Source organism: Schistocerca nitens, chromosome 5 (genome assembly GCF_023898315.1).
Source record: "Schistocerca nitens isolate TAMUIC-IGC-003100 chromosome 5, iqSchNite1.1, whole genome shotgun sequence".
NCBI classification, from domain to species: Eukaryota; Metazoa; Arthropoda; class Insecta; order Orthoptera; family Acrididae; genus Schistocerca; species Schistocerca nitens.
This window is the reverse complement of record NC_064618.1, coordinates 64,269,998-64,286,050: the sequence shown is the minus strand read 5'-3', so window position 1 is coordinate 64,286,050 and position 16,053 is coordinate 64,269,998.

Genomic DNA, 16,053 nt, shown 5'->3' with positions numbered 1-16,053 from the left:
GGCGACCGCAGTATAAATCATATGATACTCAAGTAACATGACAAGCGCACTGTCTTAACACTAAACACGGCCTGCGCGCTACCCTAGAATGACTCATGCAGCCTTCACACTACACACGCTTAGTGCTCCCGTCACTGAGCGGTGTTTTACACTCTTAACACCACCACCCATCATATACCGGAACCAAGGGTGAATTCCTTACTCCGGTCACGGCAAGGGTAATCGCATACAAATGACTGTTTCCGGCTGTGAACAGATATTACTATCAGTTTGATCGCAAAACGTAACTTCAAAGAAATAGCAGATGTTCACCATTAGTAGCAGCAAAGGACGAGAATCCCCATACCATATATGTGAATCCAGCATCAAGTGGTACGATAACACACTTGCAAGTACATTGGAGGCCATCACAACCAGCCCGTCGCCAACACACTCCTCAAATCATAACACAGCACCGTGAGCAGCCAACGCTCGACCGTAACGGTCAGTCCAAGAAACGGGCGAGCACAACCACTAGGGCCCCGGAGCGGGAAACTAGTCGAACCATAGCCAGAAGCAAAGCGTTTAAATAGCGGCCAGAAGAGGAAAACCAAAGAGAAAACGCGCTTGCAAGAACGGATTACTGCCGCCACTAGATAAGAGAATCACTGGCGCCAGCGACCTCACCACAGCTCACTAATATGGTGAGCATTTTTACTGTAGAGTAATTTGTCTTGCTGTATTTTTTATTAGATTATTCGCTTTATCTGAAGAATTTCTTTATTTGCGGAGTCATGTGTTAGTCTTTATTCTGTGTGACAGTAATGTAACTTTTCTTATCGGTTATGGATGAGGTTTGAGTTAGGCATTTGTCGTAAGGTGTTGCCTGCCATTTCAGAAGCAGTAACTGTCAACATATTACATGTACCATAGTAACAGGGTATAATATACTTGCTTTTGGCGCCGGCCGCGGTGGTCTCGCGGTTCTAGGCGCTCAGTTCGGAACCGCGCGACTGCTACGGTCGCAGGTTCGAATCCTGCCTCGGGCATGAATGTGTGTGATGTTTTTAGGTTAGTTAGGTTTAAGTAGTTCTAAGTTCTAGGGGACTGATGACCACTGATGTTAAGTCACATAGTGGTCAGAGCCATTTGAACCATTTGAACTTAATGGTTCAAATGGCTCTGAGCACTATGGGACTCAACTGCTGAGGTCATTAGTCCCCTAGAACTTAGAACTAGTTAAACCTAACTAACCTAAGGACATCACAAACATCCATGCCCGAGGCAGGATTCGAACCTGCGACCGTAGCGGTCTTGCGGTTCCAGACTACAGCGCCTTTAACCGCACGGCCACTTCGGCCGGCTCATTTGAATTTCATTTTGGTCAGACAACACGTATTTGATCTTCCAGCTTATTGTCATAATGTTAAAAAAAATGCTCGTTTTTATTGAATCTTGATTGTCACTGCGGAGGAAGTGGTGAAGAAAAGATGTAATGAGAAATTGGGGAGAATATGAGTAGGAAAATAAAAGCTTATACTAGATGCGTGATGATTAAATGGTTTACAAAGGTTTTTTAAGCATACGTATCAAGACGTAAGAGTTTAATTCTGTAATTGCGGATTTGCGCCGAGGTCCGGTGAACCGGGCCAGTCTGTGAATGGTTTTTATGCGGTTTTCCATCTGCCTCGGCGAATGCAGGCTGGTTCCCCTTATTCCGCCTCAGTTACACTGTGTCGGCGATTGCTGCGCAAACAAGTTATCCACGTACGCGTACACCACCATTACTCTACCACGCAAACATAGGGGTTACACTCGTCTGGTGTGAGACGTTCCCTGGGGTTCCACCGGGGACCGAACCGCACAATAACCCTGGGTTCGGTGTGGGGCGGCGGAGAGGTGAAGTGGACTGCGGTAGTCGTTGTGTGTTGTGGACAACTGCGGCTGCGGCGGGGATGGAGCTTCTCCGTTGTTTCTAACTCCCCTGTTAACATACTATACAACACAATACAATGCGTATTTATTAGATCGGCCAAAAAGTTCGTAGCTTTTGTTCCTAGCTTTAACTCACACTACACATACAAATAATAGCGAATTTGGCCTTAAATAAGATATTATCCTTCGCTACTTAGAACATTCTGACAAGACTGGAGTAGCTTTTCGATTCCGCGTCTGTAGAAATCACGTAGTTTCTAGGTGAAGAACTCGTAGAGCCATGTTCGGAGCGCAGTTTCATCCGAGAAGGAAGTACCTTGAAAATTTTCGACAGGGAACGGAAAATGTGAAAATGTAAGGGCGGGATATATGGTGAATAATGCGGGCGCGGAATGAATTCTGATCACAACTCCTGCACACTATTTGTTGCCAGTTTAACAGAATGCGGGCGTCGTTTTCGTAGTCTAGCAACACTTCACGCAGTCTTGCTGGTCGTTGTTATTGAAGTGCGTCTCCATGACGTTTCGGTTAACAAAAAATGTCAGCTGTGATGGTTACAGCCCGGGAAAGCAATACGTAATACACCACACCGCCGCTGTTCCAGCAGATGTAAAAACATTATGTCTTGTGTGTAGGATCAGGTCTTTGTATAGGGAATGCTGCTTTGTTTGGGCCCAACCGTTACTTCCTTTTCCTGATGTTAGGCAAAGGACACCATCTCTCGATCCCAATAACGATACAGAATAGGAATGGTCTGTGTTGTTCACAAACCAATTGACGACGAGCAAGCAGATAGGCATGTTTGGCACCGTCCGCCCCGATAGCTGAGTGGTTAGCGTGACGGATTGCCGTCCTACTGGCCCGTGTTCGAATCCCTGCTCGATCGCTTTCTCCGCTCAGGGACTGTGTGTTGTGATGTGTTCATCATTATTTCATCCCCATCCGGCGTGCAGGTCACCCAATGTGGCGTCAAAATTAGTAAGACCAGCATCAAGGCGGACGGACCTGCCACGTAAGGGGCCTCCCAGCCAACGACACCAAACGATCGTTTCCATTTCCACATGTGGCACCCACTGGCTTTCATGATTTTTGGCTTAGGGAATGGGGTAGTCACACGACTTTATCACTACTTTATCCCATCCAGCACGCAGGTCGCCCATTGTGGCGTCGAAAGTAATAAGACCTACACCAAAGCGGCCGGACCTGCCCCTTAAGGGACCTCCCGGCCAATGACGCCAAACGCTCATTTCCATTTCCACATACGGCACCTACTGGCTGTCATGATATTTTGGCTTCCAGCATGGGATAGTCACACATTCAGGTTTCGAACCTTCTCCTCGTCATGAAAATGTAGCACGATGATGAAATGATCACAGTTCATCAAGCCGGCTGGAGTGGCCGAGCGGTTCTAGGCCCTACAGTCTGGAACCGCGCGACCGCTACGGTCGCAGGTTCGAATCCTGCCTCGGGCATGGATGTGTGTGATGTCATTAGGTTAGTTAGGTTTAAGTAGTTCTAAGTTCTAGGGGTCTGATGATCTTCGAAGTTAAGTCCCTTAGTGCTCAGAGCCATTTGAACCGTTTGAACAGTTCATCACATTCGAGTACAGTGATGTGCATCATTGTGGATAACCGCGTTTAAAATATCTCCACCAAACCCCGAAGGTCTCCATCAAACCCCGAAGGTCATACTGGACTTGGAATCATTAATGTCAAGACGATCGTCCCTAAAACGATAAAACGTTGGAACCATTTTCATGACATTCTCTGTCCAATAGCAGCACCTCCATATATGCAGCAAATGTTTGTGGCTGCCTCCCCCGCTGTCACCCTTCTTTGTAATCGAACCGGAGAGTATGTCAGAAGTGTTCCGATTTCTCCACTTGGCATTCTATTTTCTAGCATCGAAAGCTCCGCCCAATATCTGCAAATGCCAAAATTACAATACGTAAACTCAAATACGAACAGTGATTACAAATAAAAGTAAAAATAGATAAATAAATCCATAGCAGCCGGAATATCAACAACCAAAACAAAAATGCTACGAACTTATGCACCAACCTAATATTATGGCCCGTGGAAGAGAAATGGTAGTATACTTGTGGGTAAAGTTTTTATTTTCTGTGGAAGCATATAGCTAACAATGGAGGTTACACAGCAAGGCTGAATGAAGCTACGAGAGAGAGATACTCTTCGTTGGTAATTAAAGAAATCATTGAGCATTTCTACATCTACATCTACATGGATACCCTGCAAATAAAATTTAAGTGCCTGACAGAAGAATCAACAAACTATCTTCCCACTCCTCTATTACTCCAATCTCGTACGAGCTCTGATTTCCCTTATTTTATCGTGGTAATCGTTTCTCCCCATGTAGGTCGGTCAATAAAATATCTTCGCATTCAGAGGAGAAAGTTGATGATTGGAATTTCATTAGAAGATTCCGTCGCAACGAAAAGTACCTTTCTTTTAGTGATGACCGGCCCAAATCCTGTATCATTCCAGTAACACTCTCTCCCCTATTTCGCGATAATACAAAACGCGCTGCCCTTCTTTGAACTTTTTCGATGTACTCCGTCAGTCCCATCTGGTAAGTATCCCACACCGCGCAGCAGTATTCTAAAAGAGGACGGACAAGCGTAGTGTAGGCAGTCTCCTTAGCAGATCTGTTACATTTTCTAAATGTCCGGCCAATAAAACGCTAACTTTGGTTAGCCTTCCCCACAACATTTTCTGTGTTCGTTCCAATTTCAGTTGTTCACAATTGTAATTCCTAAGTATTTCGTTGAATTTACGGCCTTTAGATTAGACTGATTATTGGTGTAACAGAAGTTTAACGAATTCCTTTTAGCAGTCATGTGGATGACCTCACACTTTTCGTTATTTAGGGTCAACTGTCAATCGCACCATTCAGATAACTTTCTAAACTGTTTTGTAATTTGTTTCGGTCTTCTGATGGCATTACTAGTCGATAAACGACAGCGTCATCTGGAAGCAACCTAAGACAGCTGCTCAGATTGTCTCCCACATCGTTTATATAGATAAGGAACAGCAAAGGGCCTACAACACTACCATGGGGAACGCCAGAAATCACTTCTGTTTCGCTCTATGACTTTCCGTCGATTACTACGAACTGTGACCTCTCTGACAGGAAATCACAGATCCAGTCATATAACTGAGACGATTTTCCATAAGCACGCAATTCCACTACAAGCCGCTTGTGTGGTACAGTGTCAAAAGCGTTCCGGAAATCCAATAATACGGAGTCGATCTGAAATCCCTTCTCAATAGCACTCAACATTTCATGTGAATAAAGAGCTAGTTGTGTTCGACAAGACCGACGTTTTCTAAACCGATGTTGACGTGTGTCAATAGGCCGTTTTCTTCGATGTAATTCATAATGTTCGAACACAATATATGTTCCAGAATCCTGTTGCATATCGACGTTAACGATATGGGCCTGATGTTACGTGAATTACTCCCACTACCTTTCTCGAATATTGGTGTGACCTTTGTAACTTTCCAGTCGATGTGAACGGTTGTAAATGATTGTTAAGTATGGAGCTAAGGCATCAGAATACTCTGAAAGGATCTTAAATGGTATACAGTCGGGTTAAGAAGACTTGCTTTTATTAAGTGATTTAGTTTGCTTCCCTACTCTGAGGATATTTGCTTCTATGTTACTCATGTCGCCAGCTGTTCTCTATTTTAAATCTGGAATCGTCTTCTTTTGTGAAGGCATTTAGGAAGGCTGTGTTTAGCAACTCTGCAATGACAGCACTGTCTTCGATAGTATCTCTATTGCTATCGCGCTAAGAAGGCACTGATTGTTTCTTGCCGCTACCATACTTCATATACGAAGAGAAGCTGTTTGGATTTTCTGCCATGTTTCGAGACAAAGCTTTGTTGTTGAAACTATTATAAGCATCTCGCACTGAAGTCCGCGCTAAATTTCGAGCTTCTGCAAAAGGTCGCCAATCTTGGAGTTTTAGTGTCTGTTTAATTTTGGCATGTTTGTTTCGTTGTTTCTTCAGCAGTGATCTGACCCGTTTTGTGTACTAATGAGAATCAGCTCCGTCATTTGTTAATTTATTTGGTATAAATCTCTCAACTGCTGCCGATACTATTTCTTTGAATTCAAGCCACATCTGGTCTACACTTATATTATTAATTTAGAGGGACTGGAGATGGTCTCTCAGGAAGTCGTCAAGTGAACTTTTATCTGATTTTTTGAATAGGTATATTTTTCGTTTGGTTTTGGGAGATTTGGGGGTTACAGTATTCAGTCTCGTTACGACAACCCTGCGTTCACTAATCCCTGTATCGGTTTTGGTGCTCATTATTAACTTAGGATTATTTGTTGCTAACAGGTCACGTGTGTTTTCACAACTGTTTGCTGTTCGCGTCGGCTCATGAACTAACTACTCGAAATAATTTTCAGAGAATGCGGTTAGCATAATTTAGGATGATGTTTAATATGTACCTCCTGAAATAAACATGTATTTTCGCCAACATGTCAAGTGTAAATTAAAGTAACCACCAACTATAATTGTATGAGTTGAGTATGTGGAATATTTGGTTTAGGTACAAAGAGAGTAGTTAGTGGAATGGAGTCTGTTGTGAAAAATTTCATTTTGGACCCAATCTTCTTTGAAGATTAATATTATACTGACCAAAAAACATGTAAAGGAACGCTCTTATTGTTAAATAGCTTTTCAGATTTTTATGGATAAAAATTATGAAGAAAGGACATTTATCTTCGAAACGTTATTCACTCACAAATATACACATTGAGGCATTTAAAACGGCTTGTAGGAATATTTGGTGAAATAACAATCACATTAAAAAAAGTAGTAATAAACGCCGTTCATCTGGAAGAGCGACATCCATTAACATAAGGCTCGAGTACCCTGCACCACCCCGGGGATGGGAGGAACGGGCTTGACTCTGAAATCTTATGTAGGAATCCCTATTTTTTAATTGCAGATTTGGATTCGCAGTGAAAAAATATGTATGTTTTGTATGATACCTTTCTTTCGCTTGATGATAGATTGCACTGTAATTGGCAAACACGGAAATTAATTGTGGCAAAACGGTACTATCTCAAACAAAGACACATCCGATTAAACAAACGAAGTACTTTTTTAATATTTTTGATAATGCTACCATATGACACCTCCCACAATCGAATGAAGCCCAGACTGTGTTCAGTCGGCGGTCAGACTGTGTGTGTTACTTCATTCATTCGGCCTGCACATGTATGGTCGCATTTGTTCCACGATGTTAACGATTGCAGAGAGGGTCGATATCATTGTCGCGTACTTTGAGGCTCATGGAAATGTTGACAAAGCTCATGAGTTGTTCGCTACTCTGTTCCCCGATAGGAATGTTCCGTCTACAACGACGTTTCGCAGTATTGTCAACATGTTTACTGTAAAAATGGAAGTGTTAAACCTAGAGAAAGAGTCCGACTGCGGCGTGTGACAAACTAAAATACCACAACAAATGTTTTAGCTGCGGGCGCTGCAGATCCTCATGTTAGTAATGCGCCTACTGCGCGAGGTTTAAAAATTTCCCAAAGAAATGGTCTACGCATACTGCATGCGCACAAATGGCATCCATTTCATTTATCACTGCATCAAGAACTGTATGACGTCGATTTTCATAGACGCGTAAATTTCTGGTATTGGATACAGGAACAACTAGCGATCAATGATAATTTCATTTTACAGATACTTACATCCGATGGATCAAATTTTACGAATCGTGAAGTGAATCGGTGTAATATTCACTATTGCTCAAAGGAGAATACCCATTGTGTAAGGCAAGTTCGACACCAACGCCCAGGAAGTGTCAACGTTTCATGCGGTATTTTAGGTACGCAATTAATTGGTCCATACTTCTCAGAAGGTAATCCGACTGGGCAAATACACAGCAATATTATGGATAATGTTTTACTCATGCTAATGGACGAAGTTCCACTTCAAACTAGAGTGGATGTGTGTATTCAACACAATGGATGTCTAGCGCGTTATTCACGACTAGCTCGAGAAGTTTTGAAACCATCTGAATAGGTGGATTGGATGTGGAGGTCCTCAATCGTAGACTGCACATTCAACCGATGTGACTTCTGCCAATTGTTTCCCGTGGGGGTGACTGAAAGATAGAGTTTACATAGATGTAGCAACAACCCCTGAAGATATGCGGCAGCGAATTCGTAGTGAATTTGCAAACATTAGCGTGGAGATACTAATATATATCGGATTGTCATTCAGACACACAGCTGCACTGATACACTTGTCATAGGCATGGTGACTCACAGTACTCAAGCATCCTGAAGGGAACACATTACTACTATGTCCAGTACGTTATTCCTGGGTAACGCTAAATGTACTCTAAGAGTGCACTGCGGGAGAGTAGACGGTGTCACATGATAGCATTTTCCCAAATATCTATTAATGTACTTTGATTTTTTTCCTAATCGGATGTGTATTTTTGTGACATATTACCGTTTTGCAACAATTGTCACCCAATGTAAATGTGTGCAGATTACAGCGCCATCTATCATGAACAGAAAACAATGTTTCAACAAAAGGTACATATTTTTTCCCGGGGAATACAAAAATAAAAAGTAGGTACTCCTATTTAAGATTTCAAAGTCATCCCACTCCCACCCCCAGAGGTGGTGTTGGGAAGGATCGGGGGGCGGGGGCAAGCGTTATGTTAATAAATGTCCCTCTTCGAGGTGAACAATGTTTATTTTCACTACTATACTATATTACTTACTATATTTCTCAGCATGGAACATTTTCCGAAATACTTGATTGCCACGGTACACACTTTTCCCGAGTAGAAGTATAAAGGAGTCTCTCTAAATTCAAAAATTTTTATTCTTCTCAAATGGTCAGTCCGAGCGGCTAAGACATCGGTGTCGGCATTGGTTGAAGTGTGCGTGAGAGAGAGAGAGAGAGAGAGAGAGAGAGAGGGGGGGGGGTATGTGGTGGCGTGGATGCGTGATTTCGTGATGCTGTTTCTGCAACTTGGAATATATTAGATATGGTAATATCCAGCCACATGTGCTGGCATTGCAGAAAAAATGGTTCAAATGGTTCTGAGCACTATGGGACTTAACTTCTGAGGTCATCAGTCCCCTAGAACTTAGAACTACTTAAACCTAACTAACCTAAGGACATCACACACATCCATGCCCGAGGCAGGATTCGAACCAGGGACCGTAGCGATCGCGCGGTTCCAGACTGTAGAGCCTAGAACCGCTTGGCCACCATTGCAGAAAGCTTCATGTAATTTTTAAAGAAATTTTTCAATTCTGTCGTGTAAATTTTCGTAAAGTCGCTTCGGAGAAAGTGTGGGGCACATGAATTTTCCGAACAGCACGTACAAATCAACTTTCCCTGTTACGGTAATAAGAATCATAAATCTTCTAGATATCAGTATCAAAGATAGGTCGCTGAAAAATTCATCTTCTTATATTCACTGAAAGGACAGTTACTCGCACAATGATAAATGTGTGTTTTTCTGTAGGTTTCTCTCATTAATAAATGTGATGACTGCATTAAGTTTACAGTCACAGTAAATCGTAATGTTGGTGCTGTAAATTTACGTTTACGTTTTGTGTGAGTGCGGGCACAGTACTGTTAGCTTCGCTGTAGAAGCGACAAAGGAGCCCGAGATTACACAGCCGCATGTGTCTATCACCTAGTTGGACGTGCTCTTGGGTTTCAACGTCTAATTATGATAATTGCCGCTAACGAGGGTTGCCGAAGCTTTGTAATGGACTACTCCAACACCGCAGTTGCGCATCGGTCGCATTAACGTCGCCGTCTGCAATTAAGGTCGATCACCTAATTGTAGAAGCGGTTCAGATGATGAGGTGCGATGCCAGACAACTTCCGCGGAATGCCGTTCCATTAGTGCGAAACCGTCACCCGAGTCTTCGCCGTGAGATTAGCCGAACAGCCTCTCCTAGCTCTGCCATAAACTGCAAGACCCGGAAATAAAGAGCGGAATTACGCTCCAGAAAAGCCACTTGTCTTTAAGGACGTTAAAAGAACTTATGACAGGAGTTAAAAGAACAATTTCTATAAGAGAGCGTATGATTGTGCCTTACAGATAATAATATTGTGCTAGTCAAATAGCCGAGTGCAAGCGTTTCAATTGGACGCCACTTGCGTGTCACCAATCTCTCATTTTACCAGCTAGGGAAATGGGACGTACAGCTTAACGAGGAATTCGAACCAGGTGTAATTACTGGCTTCACATCGTTGGGAGGTGAAGGCTAGGTTAAGGGCAGACTGGGGATTTGCCTGGTCCTGCTGTGATCCGATCCTGGGACCTCCTTATTCCTAGAGACTCTCTTTACCGCTGGACCACAAAGCCCGACTATGATTAAGATTTATTTATTATGCATATTTAATGTATAGGAAACTATGAAGAAACCCTATGATTAAGTTCCATATGTGGAAATTTCGATAAACTGGTGTACGAAACGTCGTGACTTTTCTCTACATATGGTTGAGTGCAAAATGGAAGTGAACAGCTTGCACATGGGGGTCCTTTAGGCTAGGCGGTAGTGAGAGGCATCCTGGTAAACACTCACCAGTCGACGTGCAGGCACGGAAATCAGGACGTGCTCAGTGTAAAGACACTTCAGCTATCAAGATATTAGCACTGAATTTTCATAGTGTTCGGAATAAAGTTCCTGAATTTAGTGCCCTCCAGGAAGCGTGTGGCGCGCGAATTATTCTCGGGACTGAGAGCTGGCTGAAGCCTGAGATAAGAAGTTCTGAAATATTTAGTGAGGGTTGGAACGTGTATCGGAAAGACAGATTAGACTCCGTGGGAGGTGGTGTCTTCATTGCAGTTGACAAAAATATTGTGTCTATTGAGGTCGAAGTAGAGTGTGATTGTGAAGTTATCTGGACACCTTTAACACGGCTAGGGGAAATAAAGTTAATTGTGGGGTGTTATTACCGGCCACCAGGTTCACCCGTGACAGTTGTAGAATCATCCTGAGGGAGTTTACATTCTGTATCGCAGAAGTACCCGGATCATGCTATATTAGTCGGAGGCGACTTGAACCTACCTAGTATAGACTGGGATGTCTATGGATTCATTACAGGTGGTACAGACAAGCCGTCGTGTGAATTACTTTTGAACACATTATCCGAAAACTGTCTTGAGCAGCTAAACCGACAGCCAATGCGTAATGTAAGTATTTTATTACCTCTGGTAGCCACGAACCGAGCAGACCTCATGCGCGGTGTCAGTGCTGAGACAGGGATTAGTGATCATGATGTTGTCATTACGACTATGGTTACGAAAGTTAAAAAGTCGATCATGAAGGCTAGGAGAGTATTCTTACTAGAAAGAGCAGATAAGCAGTTATTAGCATCCCACTTAGTAAACGAATCGACTTCATTTACTTCCGGTACGATGGACGTGGAAGAATGATGGGCAAATTTTAAACACATTGTGAATCACGCATTGGACAAGTATGTGCCGAAAAAGTGGGTTACGGACGGAAAAGACCCACCGTGGTTTAACAGCGCAATTCGAAGAATGCACAGGAAGCAAAGGCAGTTGCTCTCGCGGTACAAGAAAGATCGGGAGAATGAGGACAGGCAAACGTTAGTAGAGATTCGTGCTGCTGTAAAAAGAGCGATACGCGAAGCATACAACCACTACCACCGTCATACCTTAGCCAAAGATCTTGCTGAAAACCCAAGGAAATTCTGGTCTTACGTAAAATCGGTATTCGGGTCGAAGGCTTCCATCCAGTCACTCACTGATCAGTCTGGCCTGGCAACGGAAGACAGCAAAACGAAAGCTGAAATTTTAAATTTAGCATTTGAAAAATCCTTCACGCAGCAGGATCGTACAAACATACAGCCGTTTGACTGTCGTACAGATTCTCGTATGGAGGACATAGTGATATACATCACGGGGGTTGTGAAGCAGCTGAATGGGTGGAAAGTAAATAAATCGTCAGCTCCTGATGGGATTCCAATTCGATTTTACAGAGAGTACTCCACTGCATTGGCTCCTTACTTATCTTGCATTTATCGCTAATCTCTTGCCCAACGTAAAGTCCCGAGCGATTGGAAAAAAGCGCAGGTGACGCCTGTATATAAGAAGGGTAGAAGGACGGATCCTCAAAATTACAGACCAATATCCTTAACATCGGTTTGTTGCACGATTCTCGACCATATTCTCAGTTCGAATATAATGAATTTCCTTGAGACAGAGAAGTTGCTGTCCATGCATCAGCACGGTTTTAGAAAGCATCGCTCCTGCGAAACGCAACTCGCTCTTTTTTCACATGATATCTTGCGAACCATGGATGAAGGGTATCAGACGGATGCCATATTCCTCGACTTCCGCAAAGCGTTTGAGTCGGTGCCCCACTGCAGACTCCTAACTAAGGTACGAGCATATGGGATTGGTTCCCAAATATGTGAGTGGCTCGAAGACTTCTTAAGTAATACAACCCAGTATGTTGTCCTCGATGGTGAGTGTTCATCGGACGTGAGGGTATCATCTGGAATGCCCCAGGAAAGTGCGGTAGGTCCGCTGTTGTTTTCTATCTACATAAATGATCTTTTGGATAGGGTGGATAGCAATGTGCGGCTGTTTGACGATGATGCTGTGGTGTACGGGAAGGTGTCGTCGTTGAGTGACTGTAGGAGGATACAAGATGACTTGGACAGGATTTGTGATTGGTGTAAATAATGGCAGATAACTCTAAATATAGATGAATGTAAATTAGTGCAGATGAATAGGAAGAAGAATCCCGTAATCTTTGAATACTCCATTAGTAGTATAGTGCTTGACACAGTCACGTCGATTAAATATTTGGGCGTAACATTGCAAAGCGATATGAAGTGGGACAAGCATGTAATGGCAGTTGTGGGGAAGGCGGATAGTCGTCTTCGGTTCATTGGTAGAATTTTGGGAAGATGTGGTTCATCTGCAAAGCAGACCGCTTATAAAATACTAATACGACCTATTCTTGAGTACTGCTCGAGCGTTTGAGATCGCTATCAGGTCGGATTGAGGGAGGACATAGAAGCAATTCATAGGCGGGCTGCTAGATTTGTTACTGGTATGTTTGATCATCACGCGAGTGTTAACGGAAATGCTTCAGGAACTCGGGTGGGAGTCTCTAGAGGAAAGGAGGCGTTCTTTTCGTGAATCACTGCTGAGGAAATTTAGAGAACCAGTATTTGAGGCTGACTGCAGTACAATTTTACTGCCGCCAACTTACATTACGCTTAAAGACGACAAAGATAAGATAAGAGAGATTGTGGCTTGTACAGAAGCATATAGGCAGTCATTTTTCCCTCGTTCTGTTTGGGAGTGGAACAGGGAGAGAAGATGCTAGTTGCGGTCGATGTAACCTCCGCCTGGCACCGTATGGTGGATTGCGGAGTATGCATGTAGATGTAGATGTAGAAAGGTTTATTTGTCTCTGACGAGCATATAGCAATTGGGAAGGTAGACGTTTATCATCTACTTTCCTCGAATGATTGTAAATACAAAATCTCGTAGACGGACGGTGCCCATAAACCCTTAGATATATTTGGTTCTCCTTTGTCCGTTATTTTTGCCGAGTAGAAAATTCTGATACACCATTACACATCATCGTTTCAGTGGAAAACGCCGAATAACAACTGTCGTCTACGTATCACCTCACCAACTCCTCTTGCGTCATCCAGTTCTTATGTATGACCGACGTTTCTACTCCATCACTTTATGGCTACAACTACTAGGTTTTTGCCTCATTGTGCAACCACTCCCACGCCGTTTATCTCGCGAAACTCTCGGAAGATTCCTGTGCACAACATTTTTATTCTGTTTTCCTCTGTCTTAATGTTGTCCCAGACCAGAGCCATGTTCCGTCTCTCCATTGTTCCTTTTACACATTTTGAGCTCTCTTCGTTGTCACACTGTTACCACACTGTAGTTTGTTTACTGGTGAAACACAATTATGGCAACTACTACTTTCATACTGCGAATATTATCAGACTCCAGTTGTAAAGTGTACTGGTGTCAATTATAGTTTTTGCCGGATTGTGTTTCGCACCCGTATTTCCAGCTCTGGACGACCTGTCACCTTAACCGCCTCGACCAAAACTTCCATATGTCAGCGTGTCTACGTCCCGTACCCCCACAATCGCTCTGAACCGCATAAGGAGGGAGAGAGACCTATGATTATTGTCGCACCTTGTGTTGGCGGTGTTTCTACGATGTACCCAGGAATGTCATTCAGACATTCAGTGAAGAAATTTACATGAGCTGAATAAAATCTGCGTTGAACAATATTCAGATTTGCTGCTTATCACGATTAAAGATGATGTTGCAGTGAAACTAGAAAGGAGTACTATATTGGAGCGCCTGCGTTTTTATGATGTATCCTGCAATGTCCTGTTTAGTGCAGGTATTACTCAGCATGTCCGCCGTCTTTGTTTTACTTCATGGCTGAAATATGTTGCTAGCGTAGGAATATTGGGAGAAAGCTTCAAGTGCTGGACGGTCTATTCGGAAAAATTTGTGGAAGTGCTTACGACATTTGTTCTAATATTAATACCAAAAATGTTCAAATGCGTGTGAATTCGTAAGGGAACAAACTTCTGAGGCCATCGCTCCCTAGACTTAAGCACTAATTAAACTAATGGAAACTAACTTATGCTAAGAACAACACACACACCAAAGCCCGAGGGAGGACTCGAACCTCATGCGGGAGGGGCCGCACAATCCGTCACATGACGCCTCAAACCGCGCGGCCACTCCGCGCGGCATATTAACACCTAGGCCACCAGCTTCTGAAGTAGCTCACATTAACAGTTGTTAATTCTATCGGGTCTTCAGGAACGAGCGCGTGGTCCTTATTCAAACAGTGTATGTACACTTACTGTCCACTGCCCAATTTGATCCTTCTACTCCCTTGCTTCCTTTTTGTCAGTTTTCTTACTAGCCTAATGTGGCATGTCACGATTTCCTTTATCTGTCATCTCTTCATGACTGGAAACTCCACACATTTTCTGTATTACAAGGGCTTTTTTTTCAGTTGTCGATCGGTAGCGAAACTGAAACCACAGTGAAAATAAAAAATATTTAATTCGCAACATTTAGCGACACGTTCCAGCCACATCTCTACGTCGTCGACGCTCCAAGTTATGCATCTGTCGTAGCTTTGTATCAACTGGCCAAAGCCCTCGTCATAGAAGGCACCAGCTACTGCTTTCTGCCGATTCTTTAGACTTGTCTGCAGGTCGTGGTCTGTGCCACAATGCTGTCATAGTCAGAGGTTCACGTGAGCAAAGACACGAAAATCAGACGGAGTCAAGTCCGAACGGTACTACGAGTGATCAAGCATTTCCCATCGAAAACGCTGCAGAAGCATCATTGTTGATGCTGCAGTGTCAGGTTGAGCATTGTCGTGATGAAGACGAATACCTTGTGACAATATCCGCTGCATGATGAACGTCTGTTCGTCTTGCTTCAAAATTCGTGCACTGTTGTCGGATATTGCCGCACTTTGCTATCACGTATGATAGTACGTTTCGTGGGCTGCACGAAATCAGGCGGAAATCCCCGGCATGAAGAAATCGAAATGTCAGGAGTGCTTCACACTTGGCTAGAGGCAGTATTGTTCTAGGCAGTCTGACGTGTTCAATGTGCACTCTGGAGTGAAATGTGTGTGAAGAAGCAGTCGACGAGAATAGTGGAGATGGTGCGTAAGACATCAGCGTGAAGCTTCTTCAGATTTTCGCTGTGACCTTGAAAAGAAGAAGAAAAACTCTCTTAATTGTTGTGTGTATTAAAATCTCAGTCTTCCCCTACAATGTTTTTCCTCACTGGTTCCTCTAGTACCCTGGAAGCTATTTCGTATGTCTTAACACATTTTCTATCACTGTAACCCTTGTTTTAGTTCGAGTTTTATATGTATTCCTGTGCTCGCTGATTGCCTAAAAGACCTCGTAGTTGGTTACAGTATCACACCACTCCATGTCCAGGGCTGGGATGTAAAGCGTCACATGAAACGCGTCATTCCGGTTTCTGCATAGTCCACTAGTCGCCCTCACACGGTATTGTACTTTTCTTTCTGAATTCTTAAGTT